This window comes from Danio rerio, chromosome 10, assembly GCF_052040795.2.
Source record: "Danio rerio strain M-AB ecotype USA chromosome 10, GRCz13ab, whole genome shotgun sequence".
Classification (NCBI taxonomy): domain Eukaryota; kingdom Metazoa; phylum Chordata; class Actinopteri; order Cypriniformes; family Danionidae; genus Danio; species Danio rerio.
Window position 1 is genome coordinate 46,881,504 of NC_141030.1, and position 18,737 is coordinate 46,900,240.

At 39.5% G+C, this 18,737-nt stretch overlaps 1 protein-coding gene across 2 annotated transcripts in view; it reads right to left on the bottom strand.

Moving 5' to 3' along the window:
- Positions 1-18,737, bottom strand: part of ssbp2b (single stranded DNA binding protein 2b) — a 102,224-nt gene that overhangs the window by 46,377 nt on the left and 37,110 nt on the right. The window lies entirely within an intron of this gene.

Here is an 18,737-nt window from a genome sequence, read left to right on the forward strand (position 1 = left end):
AATAACAATGTAATAAAATACAATATAATAAAGTAGTAGTAAAATAGCATAGTATAAAAGTAGCATTTAATTGTTTAGTATATTTAAAATAAAATAGTATCATTTTAGTATTTAGTCGCTCTCTCAGCATGTGCACTTAGACTTAAAGACTCAAATGCAGATGTGAGATGACGATCACTGAAGCTGAACGCTGCGAGAGGAAGAACACTCCTAATGCAGAAAGCATTTAACAACAATCAAAAGAAAGTGAAGCCATTCGGAAATCCTATTACAAGGGTGGCCCTGCACTCAAAGCAAATGTGTCCGAAACGCGTGGCAGCTCTTTCTGCATCTTAATCCAGTTAAAATCACGGCAACATGAGCTCAACAGGAAACCAGCAGCAATTCAATCTGCAACTGAGCCGATATTAGAGACCAGACAAACACTCTGCACATCTCTGCTACTTTACAGATGCACTATAAAGAAAATCTGAGTATATCTAGGCATAGTCAAATAATAAGAGATCAGTATATGGAAATGGATGCACCGTGAGCCTCTGACACCCACGTTTGCTTGTTATTATGCAAATTCCACGAGTGTAAAACAAAGACAACAGGCTAATCAGAACACAAAGCAGACTGTTGCGTGACTCACAGGCCACGCCCTCATTATTTGCATGTACTTAAAGTCGTTCGTCTGGATCTGATGAGCAGCTGTGTCATCAGGAGGAGATCACTAGCCAATATACAGACTGACATGTTAAAAAAATACACACACAGAGACTAAAATGTAAAAAAAAAACAAAAAAAAAAACACTCACACAGACTAAAATGTTGCTCTGGGATCAGTAATTTGCACACCTTAGGCTGCGTTTGATAAGCCACAACTTTTCTAGTGAGACAACAATCTTTTTTTTTCTTAGTTATCATTACGTGTCTATTCAACTAGGTGTGTGTGCAGGACTTTTATTTTGAAAATGCGAGGCTCAGATTGCTTACTAAGCCTTATTGAGCAACACAAGACATGTACAAACTCACGTCAGGGGTCTGTTCTTCGTAGCTCGCTTAAATGATCTAAGATGATTTGGCAGATCCTGGATCTTTTAATCTTGATATCTGATCTCTGGCTAATTTGGTTCTTCAAACAAGTTCGTGAATCAGATTAGAATGTCTGGATGAACTGATCTGAGATCGCTGCGTGTGTTGTGAAGGACAGATCTATTCATCCTCGAAATCATGATCAGCAATGCAACGATTGGCTGACGGCACAGCAGCGTAATGACATCATCTGATTAATATTCAATTATGCATGTGAGCAAGATTACATCAAATTTGCAGTAACGGTTTGATGAATATGAGATGCAATAACTGTACACATTGTTGTGGTCTGCATGCTTGGCTCTTTCACGTATCAATAGGAATTTAGTTTTACAGTTAGAGCGGATTTTCCTTATTATAGTAGTATTATAGTAGCCGTTTTTTAATCGGTGTAAATAATAACTGGATACAAAAGCATTTTCATATTGGTAAAGGCGTCTGCAACTTTTGTGAAGCATCAAATCACAGACATATTAACTGTCAAAACATGTTTATGACTGCATAAATGTATTATTGCTTTTAAAAAAGTCACATATTGTGCATGTCTATTATACACAAATTGTACTAAAGCGATCTAAAAAATGTTCATATCAATAAGTTTTCTCTTTCAGTCTTTGTCCTTTCATTTCGAGGGTGCAGATTGCATAAGTTTTATTAATATATATAACTTTATATATTTTATTAATAACTATAACTTTATAATATATATATATATATATATATATATATATATATATATATATATATATATATATATATATATATATATATATATATATATATATAGTTAAAAATATTTACTATTTTCCCTAGTGTATATAACTAGTACTGTAAGAAAATATTAGAATTCGGTACATACTTTCAGCTTTGAAGAACGAAACGATCCTGGATCATGTCAAATCGTCAATATCCAAATCCAGCTAACCGAGTAATCCACGTACGAAGAACAGACCTCAGGAAGCAAAATGCAGGATATACAGATTGTAAATGTATTCAGCTTCACTCTGAAGAGGCATGTTTAGTTGTATGTTTTGTTAATATTTGTGTGTTTATTGTGAAGTTTGATGCATATGTTTCAACAAACGCATGCAGACTGCTGAATCGTGATGTATCACTTAGCTCTACTGTCATATTCATGCAGAGGTTGACATTAAGTCCTGACTGTGATTACCTTGACATTATAGCTTGAAAATACAACACAATACATCTCTTTCAGTCTCTTTTTTGAGTTTAATTATAGGTTATTAGGTTCTAATTTTATATAATTTCATAACTTTTATGCATAGAACTTCTATGCGCAGTCTTTGGCCTTTGGTCTGTTATTCCCAGGCGATGTTGCTGGCCTCATCGAACATGGACCTTCAGCATGCACTGGGGCGGTTTGCTTCCGAGTGTGACACAGATGGGATGAGAATCAGCACCTCCAAGTCAGAGACAATGGAGCTTCATTGGAAAAAGGTGGTTTGCCATGTCCAGGTTGAAGGAAAGTCCTTACCCCTGGTGGAGGAGTTCAAGTATCTTGGGGTTTGGTGTACCGGTCCGTTGTGGTGAAGAAGGTGCTGAAGAAGAATCTCTCGATTTACGGGTCAATCTACGTTCCTACTCTCACCTATGGTCATGAGCTTTGGGTCATGACCAAAAGGACAAGATCTCGGATACAAGCATCCAAATGAGTTTCCTTCGCAGGGTGGAAGGACGCACCCTTATGGATAGGGTGAGGAGCTGTGTCACCCGGGAGGAGCTTGAAGTAGAGTCGCTGCCCCACATCGAGAAGTCAGCTGAGGTGGCTCAGGCATCTGTTTCGGACTACCTAGGAAGGTGTTCCAGGCATGTCCCACTAGGAGGAGGCCTCGGGGAAGATTCAGGACACGCTGGAAAGACTATGTCTCTCGACTGGCTGATCCTATAGATCCTCTCGGAGGAGCTGGAGAAAGTGTTTGGGGAGAAGGAAGTCTGGGATTCTCTTCTGAGACTGCTCGCCCCGCAACCCAGCCCAGTGTGTGTGTGTGTGCGTGTGTGTGTGTGTGTGTGTGTGTCTGTGAGAGCTGCACCTCATTAATATTCATGACCGATCCAAATATGGTCAATTATTGACCTTTTGTTTTATAAACAAATTCCTTAATTCCTACAAAAAAATTAAATAAAATAAATAAATAAATAAATATATATATATATATATATATATATATATATATATATATATATATATATATATATATATATATATATATATAAAATCAATTAAATATTTAAAGTTCAATATTTATAATAAAAATAAAATATTTTAAACTAAAAATGTTATGCACATAAAAACAATTATGCACATTTAACATAATGAGGAAAAGCATTGCATATCAGTCACAATCACCAGCAATCTAAACACCATAGATCGCTGGAAAACACTCCCAATCGCTAACGGACTACAAATCCGCCATTTCATAGACTGCAACTACATACATGCACTGCGCTCACACACACATGTTCCTGATCCTGACTGATTGCATACACACCACCGGAGGATTGTCAAGAACTGATTACACACACTATTTAAGCAGCACAGACACTCACTCTAGTCACTAAGTCTTGTTATCTGTTAAGTGACATTACAACGCGTTTCCTTTGTCTTGCTTTGCTATGTTTTGATCCTCGCCTCGCTATTTAAAATACTTTGAATGTTTTATATTTTGCTACAGACATACAGTGTCACCCTGCAACTGTTTTGCCGCATATGAAATGGCCCAAACTCTATTTTGACTGTCCAAATTGGGAAAAAAAATAGTTTTTACTTCCTGATAGTCAAAACATGTTCAAAAAAATTAACATGTTAAATATGCATTAAAAAACATTCAGGAAAAAAGTTTAACGTAAATTCAGGCCACGAGTGCACATAAATGGACATCATTTTTCTCTAAAAGTACATCATATCAAAAGATGATACTTAGATTTTTATTCTAATTAGGTTCCAATAAGCCCAAATAGCAAAGAGAAATAAAAAATGCATGTAGAAAAACACCTTGGGCCTTAAGAGGTTAACCACTACAGAGCTAAAATGTGCTGTCCACATATGTGGACACTCAAGTTCTAGGAGGTTAATCTATTTGTCCCTGTCTGCCGCTTGTCTTATGACCACTCGCCTGCTTCTTTGACTACATTTCTGAATTGCCTATGTAACCCCGCTGGTCCTACACCGCCCGACCCGCTCCGAGCTGGGATCAAACTAGCGATCTTCTGCATGGGAGTCGGTTGCTCTAACAAGGAGGCTAAAGACCATAGCCTCTGGTGTCTGTCGCTAGAGCACCTTTAGAGGTCAGAGGAGTGAGGTTTACCTGCACAGCACTTACTAGCTAGCCTCCGTTACACCTGTGTACGTCTCTGTACACGCCACTGTGTTGACCACTCCTTACCTGACCACGCTAATAAACCAACAAAGGGTGGATCCGCACCCCTGTTGTTAGTGTCACATCCCCTGTTACAGAATCTCTACATGTCAAACTCACAACTAAATTAGCTTCCAACAGCACGATACAGCTTTCAGTATCCTTTGTGAAACAGACACGCACAGTATTTCAGATGATGCACCGTCACTTTAAGAAATCAGTTCACATGATTGCGGTCAATCAATGGAAAACCAAATTAGGTTTGCGAAGATCTCATTTTGTTAGGGTTGACAGTAAAACCGTTTCCAGCATGAGCATTAGCCAGTTCATTTTACACACGGAGATCGACTTCACCATCACGAGGAAACCATCAGAATAAGCACAGGTTATATTACAGTTTTTCTCAGTGGCTTTGGTGCATTTCTCACAACACTCTTTACTTTTGCACAACAGTTAATGCATTTCTCAAAACAATTACTCATTTGTGCACATCCTAGTAGCAGTTTCTCATTCCTTCCAACTAATTGCAAATGCTTTCGGACATGCATCCGTTGCTTTCATACAACTCTCTGCTATTTATAACATTATCATTTGCTTCTGTCATGTCAGTCAAAATGAACTAAACTTGTGAATGCTGAATAGTCATTCCATAGAAAAATAACCGTCCTCATTTCATTACTGGAGTCATTACAAACAAAAATGTTGAACTAGTTGTCAAAATCTGTGATGCAAATTTTACAAAAAAAAAAAAAATCTTCATTTTTCTGAAAATGTCTTCTAAATTGAACAATTTGATGAATAATTTACAGACCTGTGTTGTAGGCTCAGTTCCAATATGTTCTGCAATATTGTTTACAGTTGTGCCCAGCTTTACCCAAAGGAAGCTTATGCTTGTTGTAAATAAGGGTGTGTTTATTCTTTTGCACAATGCTGTGAATAAATGAGTATTGCAACGAGCATAACATACATATTCAGTGTCTTGTACTCAGATACCTCACTAAATGCAGTGATGTCTAACTTTACTGTAGTTTTCAAATGGCTGTGCAAATAGTATACAGTGCTGTCTTGAGCATTTTCAGGACGTGTCACCAACATCTGACTTTTTAGCATTGAAAAAATGTCCAGAGCGAACTGTCATAATGAAAACATGACAAAGCCATTTGACTATCCTGCTCATAAACAATGGTGTCAGGACTTTTCATTTTGATGATGCTGACACTTTGATTGACAAGAATACTTGCTTTTGAGGTATAAACTGTCAGGGTTGGTGAGGGGAAATGGGTAAAAAGGAGCGAGGACTCAAGTGCAGGAAAATGGGGATTTTATTAAATAATAAAAATAAAACAAAATGCAAAATAAACTACCCCGAGGGGGAAAACATTAACAAAACAAATACATTTACATACAAACAGGACTGGGCAGACTGGCAAGGATGAGGACTGGAAACACGACAGGACAAGACTTCAAACAACGACATGTGATGACGAACTGGCACAGGACAGCAAAAGTGAGGGGTATATAAACTGTAGATAATTAACACACAAACAGGTGAACACAATTAACTAATAATGGGTTAACGAGGAGGGTGGGACAAGACAATAGAGCGCATGACACAGAGAGACAACACAAGCCATGCGCTCACTTAACAGGACAAGAACATGCAGCCAATGAGAGAACTCATTAACCGCATGTTCATGACAACAAACACAACACTGAAGCACACGACAAAAGCACGTGACCACAATGTAAACAACAAGCCACGTGCTTTGACAAGAGACGCAAGACACGAGCACACGATAGATAAACACCTTACCGTGCGCTCACACATAAGCAACGCGCATGCTTCATCTCAGCGCCAACCAAAACTGAAACCAACTAGACGGAGGCGCCTAGAATAAAGCAGCGCGCTGCTGACAGAACAAACAAAAACACTAGTACAAGAGCGCGCGCGTCTGAGGTACACTCTGCGTACACCCACGATGGCGCGCGCGCGCGCACACACAGAGACAGAAACAGGACCAGACATGGAGTAGTGTCAGAGCTCTGCCACCAAAACAAGAATTTACAAGACCAAAGTGGCAGAACCCTGACATAAACTATCCATTTTGAGCATGTGCCGCGCTTTTGCAGGTTATCAGCTAGGTTTTGCAGTTTGTACTAACTGTTTTGAGGAATGCATTAACTGTTGCGCAGAAATGCACTGGTGTTGTGAGAAACGCAAAAAAGCGACTGAGAAAAACTGTAAAACATCACTTCCAGAATGAAAATTTTACCATAATTTACTGACAAAAATTAATGTTCATTTTGTTCTTTTTTCACATTTACATTTACATTTAGTCATTTAGCAGACGCTTTTATCCAAAGCGACTTACAAATGAGGACAAGGAAGCAATTTACACAACTAAGAGCAACAATGAATAAGTACTAAAGGCAAGTTTCAGGTCTGTAAAGTCTAAGAAGGGAAGTGTTAGTAGTTTTTTTTTTTTTTTTTTTTTTTTGTAAAATTAGTGTGATATTCAAAGAGGCAATTGCAGATTAGGAAGTGTAGTGGAGACTAAATAGTTGAGTTTTTAGTCGTTTCTTGAAAATAGCGAGTGACTCTGCTGTTCTGATGCAGTTCGGGAGTTCATTCCACCAACTGGGCAGATTGAGCATGAGCGTTCGCGAAAGTGATTTTTCCAGAAGTTTCTGGAGGGCACATAGATCTGCAGAAGTGAGTGCAGATAAGAAGGTGCTAGGCCAGAAGTCACTTTGTAGGCAAACATCAGAGTTTTGAATTTGATGCGAGCAGCAACTGGCAGCCAGTGCAAACGGACTAGCAGCGGAGTGACATGTGCTCGTTTAGGTTCATTGAAGACCACTCGTGCTGCTGCATTCTGGAGCAGTTGAAGAGGCTTGATAGAGTTAGCTGGAAGCCCAGCTAGTATAGAGTTGCAGTAATCCAGTTTGGAGAGAACAAGAGCTTGAACAAGGAGTTGAGCTGCATGTTCAGATAAGAAGGGTCGGATCTTTCTGATGTTATAGAGTGCAAATCTGCACGATCGAGCAGTTCTAGAAATGTGGTCAGAGAAGTTTAGTTGGTCATCAATCGTTACTCCAAGGCTTTTCACCATTTTGGATGCAGTAATGGTTGCCCCATCCATCTGGATTGAAAAGTTATGGTGTAGAGTCGGGTTGGCAGAAACTACAAGCATTTCCGACAGTCCAAAATACTTTTTTTTCTTTAAATAAAAAAGCAGAGTTATTTTTTCATCTTGTAAACTTTCATCCATTCGGCTTAGTCCCTTATTTATCCAGGGTTGCCACAGCGGAATGATTCTCCAACTTATCCAGCATGTGTTTTACGCAGCAGATGCACTTTCAGCCACAACCCAGTACTGGGAAACCCCCATACACTCTCACATGCACAGACACGCTCATACACCACGGCCAATTAAGTTAATCAATTCCCCTATAGCGCAAGTGTTTGGACTGTGGGGGAAACCGGAGCACCCGGAGGAAACCCATGCCAACACGGGGGGAGAACATACAAACTCCACATAGAAACACCTACTGGCCCAGCTGGTACTCGAACCAGACACCGTCTTGGCCACTGAGCCAACTTTTTTTGCTTGATCGAGTTCCTCCTTAGATATTCTTTAAATGTGCACACGCTGATGTTTTTCATTCTAGACATTTCGAGTCCCCACAACACAAGGAACACAAGGCACGCATGCACACACTGGGCTCTTATCTCAGAGAGAAAGCAGCGCTGGTGTCCTTCTGGGACATCAGTCTTAAGCAGATCGCATTAAACTCTTGTATCTGCCTGAGGATCAATTAGCATGGCAGAGAACAGCACTCGCCGGTGCATTAGGACTCCCGACAGCCCAAACCAACACAGCGACACGCGTAATGAGGGAGAACAGACGCCCGCCGCATGCCCACCGATGGCTTTATACCGACTCCATTAACATGAGCACTGATAGAGAAGTCATCACACCGAGGATGAGCTGAAGAAAAACATCTCAGGGCAGAAAGCAGAAGCTCGAGAGTTAAAACAATGTACAATGCACACGACTGTACTGCGTTCTTTAGTTTTGATCCATTGTGCTTTCAAAGACATATTTCAAAGGTTTGTTTGTTTGCATTATTAGCATATTAACTGCGTATTAGCACTTATAAAGTGTGATTTTATTTAAATACTGAATCCTACAACCGCAAATCAGAAAAAGTTGGCACAGTAGGGAAAACGCAGATAAAAAAAGATCACACAGGCTCAATCTGAAAACATAGCCGTATATACATTTCTGGAGATCGCAAATTCTGTAGCCAGAAGTACATAACTAACGATTTACGCTTATTTCACGCGGCCGCCATTTTAAAGGACCAAAGAGAGGCTGCGGTGGGAAGAAACCCGGAAGTATAGGACGAGCACTGTAAACATTGCAGTAACATGCTGTGTACTACAAACCTCCAGCTGTTGCTGAGATTTCAAAATGCAGAAATGGTGTAAACATCACTTTAATATTATACAGTAAGTTTATTTTAAACAATTAAAAGCAATTTAGCATCAAACAAGATCACAATCTCAGTGATGTGCTTAAGTGTCCTCCTGGGCTTCAGTTCATGGCACTAGTTAAACACCGTGAGGACGCTTTCCTGCTTCAGTCTATGTAACCCAGTGAGTGATAAAACACTGCAGCACACCCTCGTGTTGTCTGTAACAGTTAATAGTTTTGTCCCATTACTTAAGTTTTAAACCCGGCTATTTCCCCGCTAACATGGAAGCGCTGCTGAGCGCGGATGACTCGACTGATCTTCACGGCTTCGCGATTCAGTCTCCGTGTATCTGTGTTTGGTTTGAACTCAGTTTACCGCTCTTCACCCAGTGCAAACACACGGACTGGAGTGCGAAGCAGCCGTCAAGATCAGTCGAGTCATCAAGCAGATCGCTCGTCTGTCTGTGTTTGTGCTCAGTATACAGCGGTGGGTGAACTGATGACCTTCTCGACCAATCACAAGCAAATGGCAAATCAGCGCTGTTTTAAGAAAGCCATCAACATTGCCTTAAATGTTAGCGCGAAATTGCCGTTTTTTTCTTTTAATTCAGTATCGTGACGAGTCTAATATAGTGAAAGAATCAGTTTATTAACTCGAGTTTGATAAATGGCATCTAAAACGTGTGTTTGGGAAAGAAAACGTTTGCTAACTAGTGCCATTTCTCTTAACTTAGCTGAAAATGAGCTCTGATGTCCCTTTTTACATTCACCATTCATTCAGAACGGACCTTCGGGTCACCCGGAAGGAGGAGAAATGATAAATTTGTGTCACTTTCTCTTCGCTGATACGATATTTAGCCAGTTACACAACATTCCTATGCAACTCCCAATGATACTTCCGGGTTTCTTCCCACCACAGCCTCGATTTCGCTTTTGAAAATGGCGGCCGTGTGAAATCAGTCTATGGGGTGGTATAATGCTGTTCCTTTTTATGCTTACCAGCTGACTGGTTACCTCCATGTGGACGTCTTTTCCACTGCTTCCAGTATGCCCATGTACATCGTAGGAATTGAGACGCAGAGTTGACCGCAATGATAGGGTTCAAGTCTGGTAAAGAACGGTTCCAGAGAGCAGGTAAGACAAAAACAGAGGCCAAAAAAATTGAACAAACAAGTAAATAACATGATGAAAATGTTGTAAGATCTGAAAACGCGGTAAAAATCAGGCTGTCGCGAGGGCTTTTCTTTTTCCGGATTGCTTTTGAAAACACTGTCGGTTCGGTTTAGGTCAGTAGGTCGATTGGTCAGTCAGTCAGTCGACAGCGCCCTCTGGTGAATTTACGTGAGAACAGCAGGCGTGAATGGCACTTGCGAGTTTTGCGAAATGTAAGATCTCAAAAAGTGTACACAATGCCCTCTGGTGGATTCACGAAAACAAAAACTGCAACAACAACAACAAAAAAACATACCACTTAGGACGTATTTGGCGCTCTCTAGAAATGTTTATAGGGGTCTGTTTTTTTTTAGTATGAGCCTGGGTTTAAAAAAGAAAGTGATTTCCAGGTCATATTGACAATATGAACACAAAATATGTCATGTTCTGTCTGGCAACTTCATTTCATTTGTAAATATTCATCCTTTCCTGTTGTTTAGACCTGCAGCACATTCCAAAAAAAGTTCCAAAAAAAAAGAGGAAGACATTTGGATATTTCAGCTTCAGCAGTGCAGAACATCATTAAAAGATTGAAGGATTCTGGAGGAATTTCAGTTTGTTAAGGACAAGGGTGCAAGCCTAAGATGAACAAACGTGACCTCCGATCCCTCAGGCGGCACTGCATCAAGAATCCTCATTCATCTATGAGCCATATCACCACATGGGCTCAGATATAATGTGGCAAACCTTTGTCAAGTACCACAATACGTAGTTACATCCACAAATGCCAGTGAAAACTGTACCGTGCCAAAAGGAACCCCTATGTTAACAGTGTCCAGAGGCACTATTGACTTTTCTGGGCTCGGAGGCATCTGATATGGACCATCCCACAGTGGAAACGTGTACTGTGGTCAGATGAATCAGTATTTCAGGTATTTTTGAGGGAGAAATGGACGCCATTTTCCCCCAACAAGTCCAAACGCCAGGGTCTATCATGGCATGGGGTTGTGTCAGTGCCCTTGGCAAAGGTAACTTGCACTTCTGTGCTGCACCATTAATGCTGAAGAGCACACAGAGATTTCGGAGCACACTATGCTGCATTTTTATCCAGAGACAACTATGCATATTTCAACAAGACAATCCAAAACCACATTCTGCACACATTACAGAGTCCTACGGCGGAGGATACTGGTACTTGACTGGCCTGCCTACAGTCCTGACCAGTCTCCAACAGAGAATGTGTGGTGCATTTTGAAGTGCATATTGCAACAACAAAGACCCTGTACTGTTGTCCACTTTAAGACTTGTTTGCAGGAAGAATGGGACAAAATGGGTGTCTTCAGTCCCTAAATGTCTCTTAAGTGTTGTGGAAAGGAATGACAACACTACACAGTGGTAAATGCTGTACTGCTACAACTTTTTTGAAATGTGTTGCAAGAACCAAAATTGGTATAATTGGTGTTTAAATAATGTTTGTTTTATCGTCTGCAATGAAATACAAGTCAAAGTACATTTAGAAATCACTTCTTTCTTTTTTTATTTGTGTTTTCCATACTGTGCCAACTTTTTGTAATTACTGAGCACTAGGGGTGTAACGATTTATCGTTGTACGATTTATTGCGATGCAAAAATGTCTCAATATGCATCGTGGCGTTATGACGATTTGATTACGATTTGACGTCCGTTTTCTCTTATTAGTTGAGCTGTTTGCACGTGAGCTACGTTCCACCTGCTGTCGCACGTGAGTTCAGACTGCAGCAGCAGTAATGTTAGCAGACCAAGATGAGTGGAGTTGAAATAGAGGATGGCCCATCCTCTCAAAATCAGACGTCTGGCAACATTTCGGTTGTACAGTCATTGCTTTAGACTCGTCCGCTTTTTGACACGCATACTGGGTCAAACATCCTAAGTTTTAAAGTCTTCACAGTGATTTACAAACTTTGCACAGCGACAGGGATACCTCCTAATGGTATTGAAAGAGTCACATACTGTATTTATAAGGTACAATTCACCCTAAAATATCATTCTGTCTTCATATAATGTTCCCACCGCAAAATCACACATGACGTGAGCTGACCGTGAGCTGTTCCTACAGAAGGCGGACTTTGATAGACGCGTGCGTATGGCAAGCCGTTTTAGCATTTAAACCTTTGTTGTGACTATCCATAAATATATTTTGAGATATCTCTTATTATATTTTGACTAGTCATAATTATAATTCGACTAGTCAGAATGACAATTACAGATATCTGCAATTACAATTGTACTAGTACGAAATCAGATTGGAGATATCTGCAAAAATATTATGACTAGTCATATTCCTCCATTGACTTCCATTGAAAAATATTTGCAGATATCTCTAAATGAGTTTTGACTAGTCACGATTGTAATTAGAGATATTTCTAAATGAATTTAATTAAATATGAATTAAATACCTGGAAATGTGGCTAATAAGTTCAATAATGGCTAGTAATGTTCAATAATATTTTAAGAAGTTTTTAAATTGTTTTATTTTCCAGAGACAGGCCTGTTTAATTTATTTTCTTAAAGAAGGTTCAGTTTAACAAGTTGAAACAAAAGAAATACATAAAAAATAGTTTACTTGGTAAAATTTGCATTTCAGTTTAATTTTCAATTTTTCTTCTTAATATCGTGATACATATCGAATCGTGAACATTATATCGTGATACACATCGTATCGTGAGCTGAGTGTATCGTTACACCCCTACTGAGTACTAATAAACAGCCAATATCTAAATTATAGGTAATAAGCCACAAGTTAACAATGGGAACTGTTATTTAAACTAAAGTGTTGCCAAAACAATTGCATTGATTATAAAATGTAGGATCAAAAATGTAAATATGAACAAAACAAAAACTATTATGCATATGCTACAGCTTTATAATAGTGAAACATATGCACTACTGCAAGCTAAAAAAAAACAAATAAAAATATTTAGAAATAAAATATTTTATGTATTTGAAAGACAAAACGAAAAATAGCTGCAGTTCTGCGATGCGGTGCATGATAACTCCAGAGTGCATTTGCTGAACACGAGCAATTAGTGAAGGAAAAGCAGGAGCTGTATTGGACAGAGATGTTCTGGTTTGAGCTCTCTGTAATTACTGGTGTTGTGTCGACACTCCAGACGCTCTCAGAGGAAATTCAGCTAATTGCTGCTGGAAAGAGAAATGAGTTTGAGGCCAAAGCAGTGATCTTCTTTACTCCTCATCTAAACTGAGCTTTGAGGAGCAGCAGACGTGTGTTTGGGTGAAGCAGTCGTGTGTAATTGAACGTTTACAGTTGAAGTCAAAACGCCCTCCTGTGAAGATCTGTTTCTTATATTTCCCAAATTATGTTTAACAGAGCAAGGAATTTTTCACAGTATTTCCGATAATATTTTGGATGCATATTATAATATAATATTATATAATATTTTATACTTTTTAAGACCCCGCGGACACCTTGTTTCAGCACTCTGGGTTGCTCCTTTTAACATGGTAAATATTCCATTTGTCATCGCAAGTAGTTTGGACACAGTGTAGGCTTGTCTGGCAACCTGCGCTTGCGCGGAGTTAACGGAGGGTGAAAAAAGGGGGAAAAAAACTCTACTGTGTTTTGAATTTGTACTGTAATACCTAGTTCAACCACCAGGTTTCAACCCTTTAGACTGCACCATTAAAGGGATCGTTTCAACATAGGCTCATTCTGAAAATGCATCCCTAAAAACATTTCTGGAGGTCACAAATTACATAGCCAGAAGTACGTATGGCTGCATTTCATCTTTAAAACGAACACTACGGGATGGTATAATGTCATTCCTTTACGCGTGCTTACCAGCTGACTGCTTACCACCGTATGGAGGGCTCTTCTGCTATTACCAGTTTGCCCAGTGGCTCACAATGTATGTCGGCAGATTTGTGATGTGGAGCAGAGTTGATTGCGATGACAGCGAGTTCCAGTAAGACAAAAACAAAACCCAAAAAAATTTTTAATAAACAAGTAAATAACAGGGTGACAATGTGGTAAAGGGCTCTATTTTTAAAAATTAAAAGTGTAAATTGCATGGTGTAAAAGCATTAAGGCTGTATCTGGATCCACTTTTGCTATTAAAGGATGGAAAAATAAGGTCTGTGCATGGTCTAACACGGCTTATTCTCCTAATGAGTTCTGGGTGTGTTTTGAACAAAACCTGCATTTAGCTGATCAGAGTCTCATCTCCCATTCCCTTTAAGAGTCAGTTGCTTCACGCCATGGTGCATTTGCAATTTACATGGCAAACTTTGTAAGTGTAAAAACTGAACGCTTCACTAGCAAGAAAACAGTTAAACAAAGCATCTGCAGCGCGAGGATAAAGAACAAGCCTCCTCCATTCAGCCTCTTTACTTTCTCTTTACTTTACTTTCACTCATTACTTTACTCCTTTACTTTCAACCCAAGCTCATTCTGGAAACGTAGCCCCGTGGACGTTTCTGGAGACCGCGATTTACGTGGCCGGAGGTACGTAAAGGCCGCGTTTGGTTTTTTTCGAGCGAACGCTGCGGGGCGGTGTGGCGCCGCTCTGCCCCTCCTCTTCGCGCTCGCCGGCCGACGGCTTGCCTCCGAGTGGAGGGCTTTCCTGATGCAATCAGTTTGTCCGCTTAGCTCACAGCGTTGCGTCGGCGGAGCAGAGGCCCTGGAGGAGGAGACGGCCGCGGTGGTCCACGAACGGGATCGAGTCGGGGAACAGCAGGTTCCGGAAATCAGGTAAGACGAAAAACGGAATCCGAAAAATAAGGGCGAGAATGCGGTAGGATCCGAAAACGCGGTCGAAACGAGGGCTTTTGCTTTTTTTTTTCCGATCCGGCGGCTTTTCGCGCGAGAATGGCGCGGGCGCGAACGCCACGCGCTCCCGAGAGGCGCCCGAGACGCGAAAAAGCACGCACAGCGGCCTCTTGCGGATCCGCGAAAACAAAAAACGCTTGAATACGTACCTCCCGGGACGTAAATCGCGGTCCGCTGAAACGTCCGCGGGGCTACGTTTCCACAATGAGCCTGGGTTGTTTACTTTGGTGGAGTAAGGAAACGGTGGAAACTCCCTCCACTGAACACATCCATTAACCCACATATTCACATTCCTTTAAGCGCAAAGATTTGCTTCAAAACTATTTTTAAATTCAGTTCTAATCTCCAGCAAAGGAATAAATGAACAATAGGCCCACACGGAATCTGTGCGCGCAGAAATCTGCAAGTTTTTAGCTCATCATTGAGTCTGTTTATTTACTTGTGTAAATGTGTGTACATTTATATTCATTCAATTTTTAAAATTAATTTCTGTAATAATATCGACTAATATAAAATTGCTTGTTTAAGCTATTTAAAATACAGTTTGTAAAGAAATATTTTCTGTCTTTTAGTAAAGATATTATATGAGAGCATATTGTAAACATTAAATAGCAGTTAAAAAGTTATTATTTTTAATTTCATATATTAAGTTTTTAGTTATAACACTCCCAAAATAATTCCACAGAAATCCGCAGATTTTTTTTTTATTTTTATTTTTTTACAAAATTCTAAGCAGAAATAGCAAAAAATGTCTGCAGATTCTGTCTGGCCCTAGTTATATCCAAACACTTGTCCTGCTCTTATGCTCTTATGGTGATGCAGACGTCTCCAAAACCCCACAGCTGGAAAATCTAAACTTGTGTTTATTAAAACAAATATAAATCTGCAGATAATCAATAATACTGCTAATAATAATCACATTATACAGATGCAGATTGTCATGAATAAACTGTAAAAGCCCCCCGAGGTAAAGAAGGCATGGAGGCAGTGCTGTTTATATTGATGTAGAAAATCATCATTTCTGGATCATTTTAATCCTTTAATTGTTTTCATCTGTAAAGATATTTGTGTATTGCTGAACATCCTGTGTGTATTCAGCAGTGTGTAAGCGTTTGGACTTGCATAGGCTCATAACGAACACAGTAACTAAAAAACAGCACGTGCTCTGCGCTGGACTTTGTGTTTAACAAAAGAAAGAAAGTCAAACAAATTTGGAACAAGTGAAGGGAGAGCAAATGATGACAGAATTTGAACTTGGTGTACTGTCCCTTTAAGGTGACCCGCAGCCCAGGGACACTGGAAATTGAATCAGACTTCCTTCCTGTGAGTCCAGCAGCATTTGGTCTTTCTGAGAACTCGGCCTTTCTGACACACTGATGCACTGCGGCATTATGGGAAACAGCACTTACACTGCGGTGAGATCCTTACTCATCAACATCCGCCTTCTCATCTATACGTCTGTCCATCCATCCATCCGTTTATTCACTCATACAATTATCAAGAATCAATCATCTATCCATTTGAATCAATCCATCTATTCAGCAGCCTCCTCAGTTATCAGTTTATCTCTCCATCAGTTATCTATCTATCTATCTATCTATCTATCTATCTATCTATCTATCTATCTATCTATCTATCTATCTATCTATCTATCTATCTATCTATCTATCTATCTATCTATCTATCTATCCATCTATCTATCTATCTATCTATCTATCTATCTATCTATATCCATTCATCACACTTCATTTATTAAATTATCTATCCATTAATTTTTCCATTTCAATCTATCAATCTATCCACTGATCTTCATTTATCAATGTATCTATCCATCAATCCACCTACTCATACTCCATCCATCCATTTACAGATCAGATTGTCTATTACCTATCAGTTTATCCATCCATTCATCCATCCATCCATCCCTCTATCCATCTATCCCTCCATCCATTAATTTACTGGTCAGTTTGTCCATCATCCATCCATCTATTCATCCATCCACCCATCTGTTTACCTATCAGTTTATCCATCCATCCATCCCTCTATCCATCCATCCCTCCATCCATCCATTTACTGGTCAGTTTGTCCATCATCCATCCATCTATTCATCCATCCACCCATCTGTTTACCTATCAGTTTATCCATCCATCCATCCACCCCTCCATCCCTCCATCCATCCATCCATCCATCCATCCATTTACTTGTCAGTTTGTCCATCATCCATTCATCTATTCATCCATCCACCCATCTGTTTACCTATCAGTTTATCCATCCATCCATCCATCCATCCATCCATCCATCCATTTACTGGTCAGTTTGTCCATCATCCATCTATACTTCCATCCATCCATCTGTTTACCTATCAGTTTATCCATCCATCCATCCATCCATCCGTCCATCCATCCATATGTTTACCCATCTATCCATTTACCGATCAGTTTATCCATCTATTCATTTATTTACTGATCAGTTTGTCAATCATCCATCTATCCATCCATTCATCCATTTACACATCAGTTTATCCATCCATCCATCCATCCATCCACTCATCAGTTTATCCATCCATCCATCCATCCATCCATCCATCCACTCATTAGTTTATACATCCATCCATTCATCCGTTTACCCATCGTTTTATGCATCCATCCATCCATCTACAGATCAGTGTATCCATCAGTTCATTAAATCGTTTATCTTTCATTTTATCTATCCATCCATCTATTTACCTCTGTTTATCCATCCATTTACTGATCAGTTTGTCCATCATCTATCCATCTATCCAGCAATCCATCCATCCATTTACCCATCAGTTTATTAAATCATTTACCTATCAGTTAATCCATCCATTCATCAATCCATCCAACCATTCATCCATCCATTTATCAATCAGTTTATTAAATTGTTTACCTATCAGTTTATCCATCCATTCATCCATTTACTGATCAGTTTGTCCATCATCTATCCATCCATCCATTTACCCATCAGTTTATTAAATGCTTTACCTATCAGTTTATCCATTCATCCATCCATCCATCCATCCATCCATCCATTCCTCCATTTACCCATCAGTTCATTAAATCGTTTACCTATCAGTTTTTCCATAAATCCATCCATCCATCCATATGTTTACCCATCTATCCATTTACTGATCAGTTTATCCATCCATTCATTTATTTACTGATCAGTTTGTCAATCATCCATCCATCCATCCATCCATCCATCCATCCATTCATCCATCCATCCATCCATCCATCCATCCATCCATCCACACATCAGTTTATCCATCCATCCATCCATCCATCCATCCATCCAATCATTAGTTTATACATCCATCCATTCATCCGTTTACCCATCATTTTATGCATCCATCAATCCATCCACAGATCAGTGTATCCATCAGTTCATTAAATCGTTTATCTTTCATTTCATCTATCCATCCATCTATTTACCTCTCAGTTTATCCATCCATTTACTGATCAGTTTGTCCATCATCTATCCATCTATCCAGCCATCCATCCATCCATTTACCCATCAGTTTATTAAATCGTTTACCTATCAGTTTATCCATCCATTCATCCATTTACTGATCAGTTTGTCCATCATCTATCCATCCATCCATTTACCCATCAGTTTATGAAATGGTTTACCTATCAGTTTATCCATTCATCCATCCATCCATTCATCCATCCATTCGTTCATTTACCCATCAGTTCATTAAATCTTTACCTATCAGTTTATCCATCCATCCATCCATCCATCAATCCATCCCTTCGTCTATTTACCCATCATTTACCAATCCATCAATCTATCCACTGATCTTCATTT